We start from the raw sequence: 12583 nt of genomic DNA on the forward strand, positions 1-12583 counted from the left end.
TCACGCCATTCTAGGAGCCGATTTCCTTTCGCACTTCGGCCTCCTGGTTGACATGGCCCGAAAAAGAATCCTGGACGCCACAACCGGCCTTTCTGTCATCGGCAAATCGTCTCCAGTCCATCCGTTCGCATTCACGCTTCTTTGCGACCTACCTTCTCCGTACCGGGAATTGCTGAACGAGTTTCCTTCCCTGACTGCCCCTCCAGACTGGACAAAGCCAGTGAAGCACGACGTCGTTCATCAGATCATCACCACCGGTCCACCTACGCACGCCGTGGCGCGTCGACTGGCTCCAGAGAAACATAAAATCGCGGAACAGGAATTTCACCACATGGTTGAAATCGGCATTGCTCGCCCGTCATCGAGCAACTGGTCCTCGTCGTTACACATGGTCCCGAAGAAATCAGGAGACTGGCGACCCTGTGGTGATTACCGCTCCTTGAACGTGGCCACTGTACCCGACAGGTACCCACTACCTAACATACAGGACTTCACCAATAACCTCAGTGGATGTACCATCTTTTCAAAGCTTGACCTCCAAAAAGCCTACCACCAAATCCCCGTAGCCCCGGATGACGTCAAGAAAACTGCCATCATTACACCGTTTGGCCTCTTCGAATTCACTCGGATGCCTTTCGGGTTACGCAACGCAGCTCAGACTTTTCAGCGCTTCATAGACGTCGTCCTCCGTGGTCTACCTTTTGTTTTCGCCTACATAGATGACGTTCTTGTCGCCAGTTCATCGCTATCTGAGCACCTGCACCATCTGCGGATAGTTTTCGAACGCCTAGCAGAGCATGGCCTCATCCTTAATAGCGACAAGTGTGCGTTCGGGTTGCCGTCGTTGGAGTTTCTCGGTCATTTCGTAGACTGCAATGGAATTCGCCCTCTGCCAGACAAAGTGAAGGCCATAATCGACTTTCCCCGACCTGAGTCCTTGCGCCAACTGCGCCGTTTCCTAGGGCTGGTGAATTATTACCGACGGTTCATCCCGGAATGTGCGGCCATTGTTCAACCTCTCGAAACTTTCCTTCAAACTCCCAAGTCTCCCGAGTGCAGTCTTGAATGGTCTGAAGCCGCTGATCGCGCATTCACTACCATCAAGGAGCGCCTGGCCTCTTCTACCCTCCTCGTGCACCCGCGCCACAACGCTCCCACAAGCCTGATGGTAGATGCTTCCCACTGTGCGATTGGAGGTGTACTTCAGCAGCACATCCGCGGCAGCTGGCACCCGCTCGGTTTCTTTTCGAAGAAGCTTTCTCCCACTGAGCAACGGTACAGCACTTTCGGACGGGAACTCCTGGCGGCATACCTCGCTGTGAAGCATTTCCGCTTTTTCCTCGAAGGCCGCAGCTTCGTGATCTTCACCGATCACAAGCCTCTTACGAACGCCTTCAAGTCATCGAAGACTACATATTCTCCCCGAGAGACGCGACATTTGGCTTATCTTGCAGAGTTTACGACGGACATTCGGCATGTCAAGGGAGTTAACAACATTCCAGCCGACGCCCTTAGCCGTATTTCCGCCATACAGCGCTCCGGTTTCAGTTCTCAGGAGTTGGCCCAAGCCCAAAGCGATGACGAGGAGCTCCGAACTCTACGTTCTTCAAACAGCTCCTCTCTGCAACTCGAGGACATTCTATGCCCTGATTCGGGAATCAGCATCGTTTGCGACATTGACCCGGTCTCAGGCCGCAGACGGCCGTACCTTCCTGCGTCTCTCAGGCGCATTGCCTTCAACTCTATTCACCGTCTCTCTCATCCTGGAGTTCGTGCCTCACGGCGCTTGATTGCCGAGAGATACGTCTGGCCGGGCATGAATACTGACGTACGCGCCTGGGCCCGTTCCTGCCTCGCCTGCCAACAATGCAAGGTCTCTCGGCATACCACATCGCCTCTGGCTACTTTCCCACTACCGGACTCAAGGTTCTCCACAATTCACGTGGACCTTGTTGGCCCACTACCACCATCTAAGGGCTGCCGCTACATCTTGACAGTGATCGACCGTTTTACCCGCTGGCCGGAGGCTTCTCCAATCGGCGATATTACGGCTGAGACTGTTGCTTCCACGCTTATGTCGACGTGGATCGCCCGTTTTGGCGTGCCGTCGGAGATTATCACAGACCGTGGCCGCCAATTTGAGTCCGCACTATTTCGCCGCTTGACATGCCTACTCGGTGTTACTCACCTAAAAACAACGGCCTATCATCCTCAAGCCAACGGCATGGTCGAGAGGTTTCATCGTCAGCTCAAGGCCTCGCTGATGGCTCACGAATCACCTGAGCAGTGGGCAGATCACCTTCCTCTTGTGCTGCTAGGATTGCGCACTGTCATCAAAGATGATCTTGGTTGTGCCGCATCCCAAATGGTCTACGGCACGTCTTTGCGATTACCGGCAGACTTCCTGGTCCCTCCACAGCCTCAAGACAACCCTTCCTCTCCTGGCCCATCCTACGTAAAGGATTTAACCCGGTTTTTCAGCTATATCCGTCCCCAACCGCCACGGCCGTGTTCCACAAAACCCCCTTTTATTCACCCAAGTCTTTCTGTCAGCCAATACGTTTTCATCCGTGTTGACAGTGCCCGCCGGCCACTTCAACCGCCCTACACCGGCCCTCATCTCGTCATTTCACGCGGCGAAAAGACGTTTACAGTTTGCGTTAACGGCCGCGACACTGTCGTTTCCATCGATCGCCTCAAGCCCGCTTTCACCGAGGCCGAACCGCCTGCCTTCGACACCACCATCCACCACTCCACCCTGAACACCACCACTCTCCCCTCCGTTCGCAGCCCCAACCGTGAACATCTCAGCGCAAAGACTGTCCGTTTTGCCGACTCTCCGTCTGAAAAGGGGGGGGCTATGTGGCGGCGCCCCAGCAGCTTGCGTCGTCTGCTGCCGCAAACGGGCACGCTCCAGGAACGATGACGCTGGGGCTGAGCCACGAGTGGCGAGTGCTGACCAGGCGCTTGCGGTGCGCGCTGGGCACGAGCGTGGAATAAAGCGGGGACCCCAGTTTGGGTCCACGGCGCTGTAGCGTGCAGACGTGTGTCTTCTCATCTCTCTGTCGCCGTCGCGACAGTATATTACTTTTAACCAAAATCGCGACGCCATCGCCTCTCGTGGGTCTATTCCGACGAAACACCTGGTAAGATGGTGGAAATACGTCATGGGCATCAATTTCAGCACGCAGCTAAGATTTTGTTATGACGACGACGTGGGGTTTGTAGCCAAGAATAATTGATTCTAGCTTGTCTGCTTTATTTGCGATACTGCGGGCATTGACGTTTAACATGGGGAAACCTTTATCAAGACTTGTCGCAAGTCAGTCATTCTTTGTACAATTGGTATCTGGTATTGAAACGTTCGAACGTTTCGAGTTTTTATAGCTACTCTGTGTGGCTGACTGAACTTGTGCGTTTTTTGTCTCATACCACGTGTAGAAAATATCGTCAACGCGAAGCTTTTCGTTGGTAAGAGAAACTTTTATCCGTTGCAGTTTTTCAGTTTTGGCACTCTCCCACAACAGCTTTCGTTTTCGTACTGTAGTTTGGGAGTAATCGCGCTGAACTGAAATGTTTGTGCCTTTGAGTTTGTGTGGATTTTTGATAGCATTTTGTTTTTCATTGTAGTACTGAAAGAACATAATGACCAGCCTTTGCTTACCGGGTTTACCAAGCCTATGTACTCTGCAAATTGAATTGCACGTAACGCCGAGTTTTCTTTGAAAGGTTTCCGCCAAGACAACTTCCTTTATTGTGGCTTCAGTATCGCTAGGATTTTCTTTGATTCCAAAAATTAAAGGGTTATATCGCCTACTTCTATCTTCTAATTCAGTTATTTTAGCCTGAAGGTTTTGTACTGAAAGTTCCGAAGTGTAGATTTGAGCAACTCTCTGTTTTATGTTGGCGAACTACGCACTCGTTTTCTCCAAAAGCTTTCCTACGTTAGCGTGGACATTTCATAAAGCAGCTACTTCATCGGTCAACTTATTATGATCAGCTCATAATTGATCCAATAACTCCTCAACAGTTGGGCCGGGGTTTGATTCCACATCGCCGCACACAAGCAGATTCAAGACACAAAATCATCATATGCAATAGTAAAGCACTCGTGAGGAGCACAATACTAAGATAGTCACTTTTGAGTGTCCTATCAAAGTAACTGACCTGCAAAACGCAGAAGAAGGGCTTATGAGGCCACATGCCGAGGGTTGGTCCGCCGTGCCCATTGAAGATGAACTCATGTGGACGGTCTTTTATACAGGGGTAGGTTGAGACCCCTTGCGTAGAAGACGATTGAGCATACGGAACGTCGCAGAATGGCAAGGGCCAGTGAAGAGGTTGTTGCGGTACGTCGATATCTGCATCACGCGTGTTACTTGACCGGTAATCTTGCTGTTGGGGCGATCTGGCAGGACTGAATACAATCTATAAAATGCAGAAGAAGGGCTTATGAGACCACATGCCGAGGTTCCGTCCGCTGTGGCCACTGAAGATGAATTGATGTGGACGGTCTTTTATACACGGCTAGGTTGACGCCCCTTCCGTAGAAGATGGTTGCGCATACGGAACGTCACAGAATGATGAGGGCCAGTGAAGAAGTTGTTGCGGTGCGTCGATATCTGCATCAGACGTGTTACTTGACCGTTAATGGTGCTGTTGGGTCCATCTGGCAGGACTGAATAGAATCTGCAAAACGCAGAAAAAGGGCAGATGGTGCCACGTGCCGAGGTTCGGTCCGCCGTTCCCACTGTGTTTTCACCTACATTGTATGTACAGTGCAAGTCCTGAGACTATGTAACTGATCAGGCCCTATCATTTTTACCTTTTTTAATTAGGGTTGTGCAGAGTAAAGTGTAATTCTTAGTTTTGCTGTACATTTTGTTAAACGGAGTTCTTTGCGTTTTCTTATTTACTAGTGCGCTACCTTACCTTTGTTCGTTCCTTTAAATTACTTGTTTTTAATTACTTGTATGGTTCTCGTGGCTTTCTGTGAATTTTTTTGTAATAATTAATCAACGGTCCTGTTGCAGCCTCTTCACTTTGGGACCTTTGTCTGTACACTAACGCGAATGTATTTTCACACCGTTGAAGGTACTAAAACAATTCGGCTGAACTGAAGATACCTTTTCTGGCCCCACCGCAAGCTCATATTCGTACTTCATTCATGGTAACCTCAGAGACGATGGCGCCTTTTGTTAACAGAGGCAGGCAGGCTGGTTTTACTAAAGTAGCGAGCAGTGGAGAGCATTTTACCGCCGCACTTAATTTTCCGCAAATTTTTGTGTATAATGTTTCCGTTGGGTGTACGCGGGTTTACATTACACACCCACAACACGGCTCTCCTGGGATAACTGATCACCACCTGTTCTAAGACAGAGTGCCAACGAGGTTTCCCGTCCCGATGTAGCCAGGTATACACGTCTGCAATTGAAGCTCCACGTTATTTGCCAGCGACACTCATACAAGCGTGTTGAAGCGAAAGGAAAATAGTTTTAAATTACGCGCAAAGGCCTCAGTGTAAATGTTGCTGACAACGCGATTCTTGCCTAAATTGCAACATATAAACAATGCCCCTGCGGTATCCTATCCATGATGCACAACATTCCCTGATGCATTCGTTATTCTTAAGCTGTTGCAAAATGAATTCAAAACATTTACCGTTATTCGTGTGGTGTATTTGTGGTTTTTATAATCCCGATGCTAGCGTCATGTCTTGTAAAACAGTACCCCTGGACAACATCGTCGCGTCCTTGTGTGTACTGTTTATGTATCTTCTCTTTGGTTTAAATGAAAACTTCATTTTCAACAAGGCAGCAAGCACGAGACCACAACTATGGACTTCACGAAACGGCCAGAATCATTGAAATGCTTATGCTGCTGAAGCCCTCTGTGTAGATAAGCACGTTATTGTGCTGGATGTTTGTAGAATATAATAAGTGCAGTGCAATTTAGGCGCCCGCCTTGTCGTTCTAGCTCGCTCGCTGGAACCCAGCATATAGCCACGGCTTTACAGTGTAGCCTGTCACGGTCCCTTCGCCGCAGCGTAACCCAGAGTCTTCGAAACCCAAGCGGCTATGCCAGGATATACGTAGCGTAAACTAAGGTTCAGCTGGTTATTCTTAGCTTTTCTGTTTGTCTAGAATTAGCTGATTATCGTGCTTACTGCCGCTTATCATCCAATCCAAATCTAATTCATGCCAAGCCAAGCCAAGCCAATCCAATCAAATCCTAGCGCTTGCGCTGCACGGCTCTCTAGGAGCTACGCAAAACCGGTAACCTCGGCCAGTGTAGCCGATTCAGTCAAATCCAATACAAGTAATCCTGTTCGCGGCGTACCCCAGAGGCTTCGAAAGCCAAGAGGTTAATATAGTCATAAGCGTTAGGACCCAGTGAAACGCTGGCGCTTGTCATACATCTTCACATTGTTTAGCGCAAAGAAAACTATAGGTACATTTGAGGAAAGATATACGTATTTAACCGGCAGCGCCCGCGTTCCCTTAGTTAAGGGCTCCCCGTTGGGTTGGTTTTTAGGATAGTAAGCGCAAGATGTAGCAGTGCAACAACACCGCCACGTGCGGGGAGAAAAGCGCAAAGAGCACAGAACTCCCGCTGGCGCAGCTTCAGGCAGGGGGCACGCGAGCACTGCGAAGGCGGGAAATTTGAATTGTAGGGGCTGGTAGCAGTATGCGGATAACGGCGGTACAGGCAATTATGACGAATCACTGCTCTGAACTTCGTACAGCTTTTAGATTGAGTGGAACGGCTTCAATTTATTTCGCATAAAGGTCTGGACACAAGCCTTGCAAAGTGTAAATTCATGGCATCCACTTCGATACAGGTACAGGCTGTGTCAACAGTGCAGTAAGCAGATCAGCAAGCATCAAATAAGGTTGCACTATGAATGGTGCCAGTTTCCAAATCAGGATCATGGGATGGATGACCACCAGTGCGAGATGATGCAATTATGGCGCTAGCATGTGGAAAACACCACAATTATAGTAGGGACCACCCACCAGAAAAGCGAAATGGTTTGGGGGAGGTTGATTGATTGATTGATTGATTGATTGATTCATTGATTCTAGGGTTTAATGCGCCTACTCAACGCAGGCGATAACGCGCGCTGTAGTGGAGGGATCCGGAATAATTTTGCCCAGATGGGGATCTCTAACGTGCGCAGACATCTCTTACACACTCGTTTTACCTTTTCGCCTCCATCAGAGAAGCGGTCGCCGCTGCCGGGAATCGAACCGACGTCTTTGTGCTCAGCAGCAGAACCCCTTAGCCACTGAGCCACCGCAGCGGGTGGCTTGAGGAAAACGTTGATTGCAGCCCACGAAATATTAATTAGGCGCACAAATTATAATTAGGCGCACAATAACGAAAGTAAAATAGTAAGGTGGATGCTTTGCAGTACCATGGAAGATTTGAAACTTCACTGCCTCACATAGTTATTGTCAATGAGAAATGCACGTTCGCGTTTTTAACCACAGGGCATATTTATGGCCACATGAGCGATGTGCGCAAGAAGTACTTACCTCGGCTATTGTTTCGATGAACATCCCGGGTAACCCAACAGCTTCCAACGCTGTTATGAAAAATAACCTCCCGTTGAATCAGAAGGCCATCTGCGCTTGAAAGAAGAGAATTGCCACCTGATTCGTACCAGTGTAGTGAAACCAGAATTATCCATTCGACGGTAATTCGTTTGTAAAATGTGCAAGACTCATAAGAGATAAGCTGTTGAGGGTATGTAGAAATATTTTTGTGTATGAATTTTCATTTTCATATACGCATCGCTAAGAAGAGGTTGCGTGAATTCCCACCTGGCTTATCACTTCCTTACGAGGCAACTAGAACTCACAAGTGGCTTAACGTCGCAGCATCTACCCCAGCACGCTAGTTGAGGGCAATACACTGTTGCTATCGACTCACGCAAGCAAAGCTGAATTAAAGTTATCTAGACATATCACATGGTTAAAATTTAGAAAGTTAGTTCTTTGAGTCATCAACGGCAGTGCATTGTAGCGAGCTTTTGTTTGCACGGAATAAATAACCAGGTATTTTCCTGACATTCTTGGTTACGCACATGTGATCACCCACTGACCTCTATCGGGCTGTTTCAGCAGTCCCATTACGAAACTCTTCTCATTTTTCACAAAACAAGAGTGCGAGAAAATGACACCTGCGGAACTGGCATAAAACGCCTGTCATAAGGGTGACTTGTGCGAGTTTTTTTGGGTTGGTGTTAGGCATGCTAACATAAAAAACACCACTAAAAATACGTCCGCATTTTTGTTAGCATAAAAGTAACGTTAAAAAACGGGATTACCACTATATAATAAAAAGTATAACCCACAGTAATGCCCACCGTCCTACCGGACCGAGCTCCCATAACTCCTTAATCGCATGTTGTTTTACTTTACCACGTGACCAGCACCCTCTCGAATTGCCCTGATACCTCCGGTACTCAACTAATCATACGTATTCCATTTATTGTCATTCGCATGCGATGAAAAATTTCTCTCCAGCTTACATATGGTCTCCTTTTGTATGAATGCAAACCGTAAAGAGCTCTGACCTTTTTTGGTGTCAGAAGATTATGCGACTGAGAAATTGTAATTGAACCACGTTCTTTGTGCTGCTTTTATAATATCGTCTTGAAGGCCGGCCCAGTAATTAACCATAAAGTGTTGTTGCTCATAACATCTAAACAGTTATTTCCTACTCGCATCTTCTGAGTATTTCAACTGTCATATCTGACTATTTAAAACCACGTTATTGTGTAAAACTGGTCCCACAAAAAACAGGATTTAATGGGCAATTTTATCATATACGCTTTTTTATAGATTTGACATCAAAAACCGATTTTACCATTAAGACGCATGAAACAACGGCAGTGTCTAGCAAAGAACAAACCGGGGCCACTTTCTTATTTGTTCTATACGTATTCTGGAATAGCATTTGATCGTTACGCTCCACGAGCTACACATGCCGAGTTGTGGCTGTTGACATTGACCTTTGGGGTCTTCCACGCATCAAGAGATCAGGGCTGGAGCCCAGAATTCTTGCGTTTCTTTACTTAGGTTACTTGATGTACGGCAGCTAAGAGTAGTCTTCTATAGGTTGGCATACAATGATATATGGACGTCCATTATGAGAGCAGACATTCGCTGTACTTGTTGCCAAGAAATTTTGTGTGCAAGCGTAGTACCCAAAACCAGCTACAGCAGAGTAAATACAAACTGGTCCTTAAACGTTGATTCGTTTTTCATACGAATTAATCTCAAAACTTCCTATTTACTTTTCGCTCCACCATTTCAGTTATAGAGCAAAGTGTAATTATCCGCAATCTCAATGTTCTGTGTATCAAAGTTACTTTTGAGAAAAATGTGTCCGGGCAAGGTTTTGTTAGCTTCTGGGAAAGCAAGTTTTTGCCCGTCTCTTTATGTCAAGCGGTTAAGTGCGAAAGCAATATCACTCGCCTCAAAAATAGTGGTGCTGCTGTCTCAAACTAAGAAGTACTTGTCACTCATCGGAAAGAAATGTCAACATCCAGTCTTGCCCTTTGCTGCAAAAGGGAGAAAGTAACGGCGTTTCATGCTTACTTTTTTAACCTGTTCTAGGAAAGTCTGACGATGGAGTGTACGTTAGCTTGCGAAACGGCCATGGAACATCGCCTAAATATCGAGCGAATTCAGGTCAGCTGTTGCTTGGCCTCCTTTGCTGTGGAAACATTTACACCCGAAATCTGAAAAATCACGCCTGGGCAATTGCATTCTAGTGTCACTATTCACGCGTACGCACTCGAGGGGGAATAGAAATCGTTCGTCAAAACAGAGGGGAATCAACTGCATTATATCTACAAACTGTTTTGCGAAATAGCAAACCGTTAAATTTATATTAATGAGTGTTATTTTTTCAAAAAAAAATGTTACCCTTCCATTTGTTATTTATCAAAAAAGGTGTTTTAGAGTGAGTCTCTCGTATACGTTCTTCCAAGGAGGAAATTCAGCGTTAACGTTATCTGCTACGCTGCACAAACAGATGCCGCTGACGCTGTAGCCACGTCCTATTGAGTTGTGTGTTCTACGGCGTAATATATGTGATCTCAACGCAACAGAAGTGCTTCATTTCGCGCGCGTTGTTCACTGTAATAGGAGGAAATATACAACAATGTGCAAAATGACTGCGGGGATTTAAAAAATGCCTTTGCGATGCCTGGTAAAAATAAACGCACTTCTGCGTACGCTCTGCTGTCATTCAACTACACTCTTTTAGAAAGTCACCGTTGTCGCGAGGTTGAAACAACTAATCGGGGGAATTTCACATCCTATAGAGCGTTTGCAAAACGAGTTGCACAGTGTTGCATTCGGGAAGGTCTACCCGATTGTAGTTCTGCAGCCTCCAGCATGCGTGTGGCAGCGTGGTGAAGCGAGCGGCCAGGAAATGTTGCTGCCTTGAAGATGACGAGAAGCCGAAGGCAACCTTAATTCGTTTAGCGCATGGCCAGAGACGACCCGAAGGTAGCCAAGAGCAATGCCCCGAGGGGCATGGTTACAGCGCAGGACTCGAGGAGAGTGACAACATTGATTCACTGCTCCAACAGTAATGAATGTCTGCGCTTTGAAGGGCTTTTCTTCATACCCAAAGCGCCAACGGTCAAACAACCGTTTCCTTTAGTTTTTGCACAGAGTGCGACATGGTACAGACACAGAACACTCTTTCCAGAGTTATTAAGGGGTCGGTGGTAGTGGCGCATGCTTAGCCCAGAAAAGGGGAGTCTCCTCGTCCTTCAAACGTGTCTCTACACGTCTCGTCTGCCACCTCCGAAGTTTGAATTACGCGGACAAATAGGCGCCAGCGATCTACACTTTCCCAGGGATGTAGCGGCGTGTTTGGATCCCTTGGCTGCAAGCCTCAGTCCCCTACAAAGATGCGCCTACTCGAAAGGCGCAAGTAGTGGAGGCTGCGTCGTCACACACACAGGGAAAGAGGGCTGCACGAAGCTTGAAGCACAGCGGTGGGTTGATTCGTAACAACGGCAAAAAATTGTCCTAGGGCGACCGACTCGCCGAACATCCTGCGCACTGTAAAACCTGCCTCCACACAGACAATTTATTGGCGTTGTTTATTAATCTTGAACGCAACCAGATGCAATTAACAGCTCGGGCAATGGTGCCGCCCTCAAGAACATACGAGGTGTTAATAAAGTGCATTTAATGAGGCCACGGAGCTTCTCTGTGCCGTCCAGGCACCCAAGGGTGCTTTTTATGCGAAGCATAAAAGGCTGGGACCTGCCTCACTCGTGTCTCTTCATAGACGCGGAAGGCACACACGAAGCTGAAAACGCCACCGTAGTTGAGAGTGTTTGCGCCAAAAGAAAAGGATATCATTGACCCAAAAGTCAGCTCATAGAGTTCAGAACATAATTTCGTTGTGTGCAAAAGAATGACGCCGCGTGGAGCGTTTGGTACGACAAACTTTAGCTAGTGCCGACGCACCTCAACGATAGTTGTGCTTGTATTCACACTTATCCAGAATTAGGCTAAATTTCGCAAAATCGTTTTCATGAGCTGAAGTTTATGTTGGGCGCATGCACGATTGCGTATATTTTAACGGACGGAAACGTAGTGAAATGACGGAAGCGGCCGTGGTGTAGGAACTTAAGATATGACAATATACCGATGTCTCATACGCACCTGGAGCGTGATAAACGGATGTATGAACGAAGATATTGCAGGTGCGAAAGTGATTGTCTTCAATAAGCCATCAGCATTTTCACAGTAGGAAAATGTGAAAGGGTAAAACACAAAGAGCCGAAGGTGTTCATTTGTGCAAAACATCCGAGTGGTGAAAACCTCACTTTCAAAAACGGAAAAAATAAAACTTTCTTATTCACTGATTAAGCGATTCTCTTTAGGACGAATTTTCTAGAAATAGAATACCGACCATTACTACTGAGCAGGTTCATATAATTCATTTGTGAAAATAGCGCAACATAATTTTGTAGGTATTTCTATGTGGCTCGTGCTGCTTGTATGCGCACTGGTGAGTCAATACAAATTTTCGATAAAGACTTTTAGGGCCGCAAAGTCAACAAACTTATTCAGAGGCGTACTGGTAGGTTTTCGTGCGCCTTAATGGAAGGCGAAGGTTCTACGGTTGATACACGCGGCAACACACTGTACCGGAACTTTCGCTAGCTCATACCACGCCGTGAAGGCAAGTGGTGAGTAAAAATAACAGCACCGTGATAATAACACGTGTTAATGGGCCTCTTCGCAATAAACGCCTCAAGAATCTCATAGAGAACAGCATAATAATAGATAGTGTAGAAACTTTATAGGTGTCATCATCGCTGCACCGATGAGATCACAATCATCGATGGTCCGTATTCGAATGAGGAGCTACAGCTCGAGCTGCTTCTTCTTATCGCCATATTGTAAACAGAAGCACCACCGTGTCACTGGGATGTCGCGCCCCTTGGTCTTCCTCTTATTTTACATTTTGGTACCGAAACACGAGATGAAACCACTTCTTCGATTCAGATTTATCTGAACCTTGGCTTATTAGAAGGAGA

General features: G+C 47.1%; 1 long non-coding RNA gene across 1 annotated transcript in view; it reads right to left on the reverse strand.

Moving 5' to 3' along the window:
- Window positions 1-12583, reverse strand: part of LOC144177995 (uncharacterized) — a 48918-nt gene that overhangs the window by 20023 nt on the left and 16312 nt on the right. The window contains exon 4 of the long non-coding RNA XR_013323909.1: window positions 7539-7628. This is a non-coding gene — a long non-coding RNA (uncharacterized LOC144177995). The remainder of the gene's footprint in view (window positions 1-7538; window positions 7629-12583) is intronic.

Source organism: Haemaphysalis longicornis, unplaced genomic scaffold, assembly GCF_048455015.1.
Source record: "Haemaphysalis longicornis isolate Haplotype H1 unplaced genomic scaffold, Haemaphysalis longicornis Haplotype H1 scaffold_37, whole genome shotgun sequence".
In the NCBI taxonomy this organism is placed as follows: Eukaryota; Metazoa; Arthropoda; class Arachnida; order Ixodida; family Ixodidae; genus Haemaphysalis; species Haemaphysalis longicornis.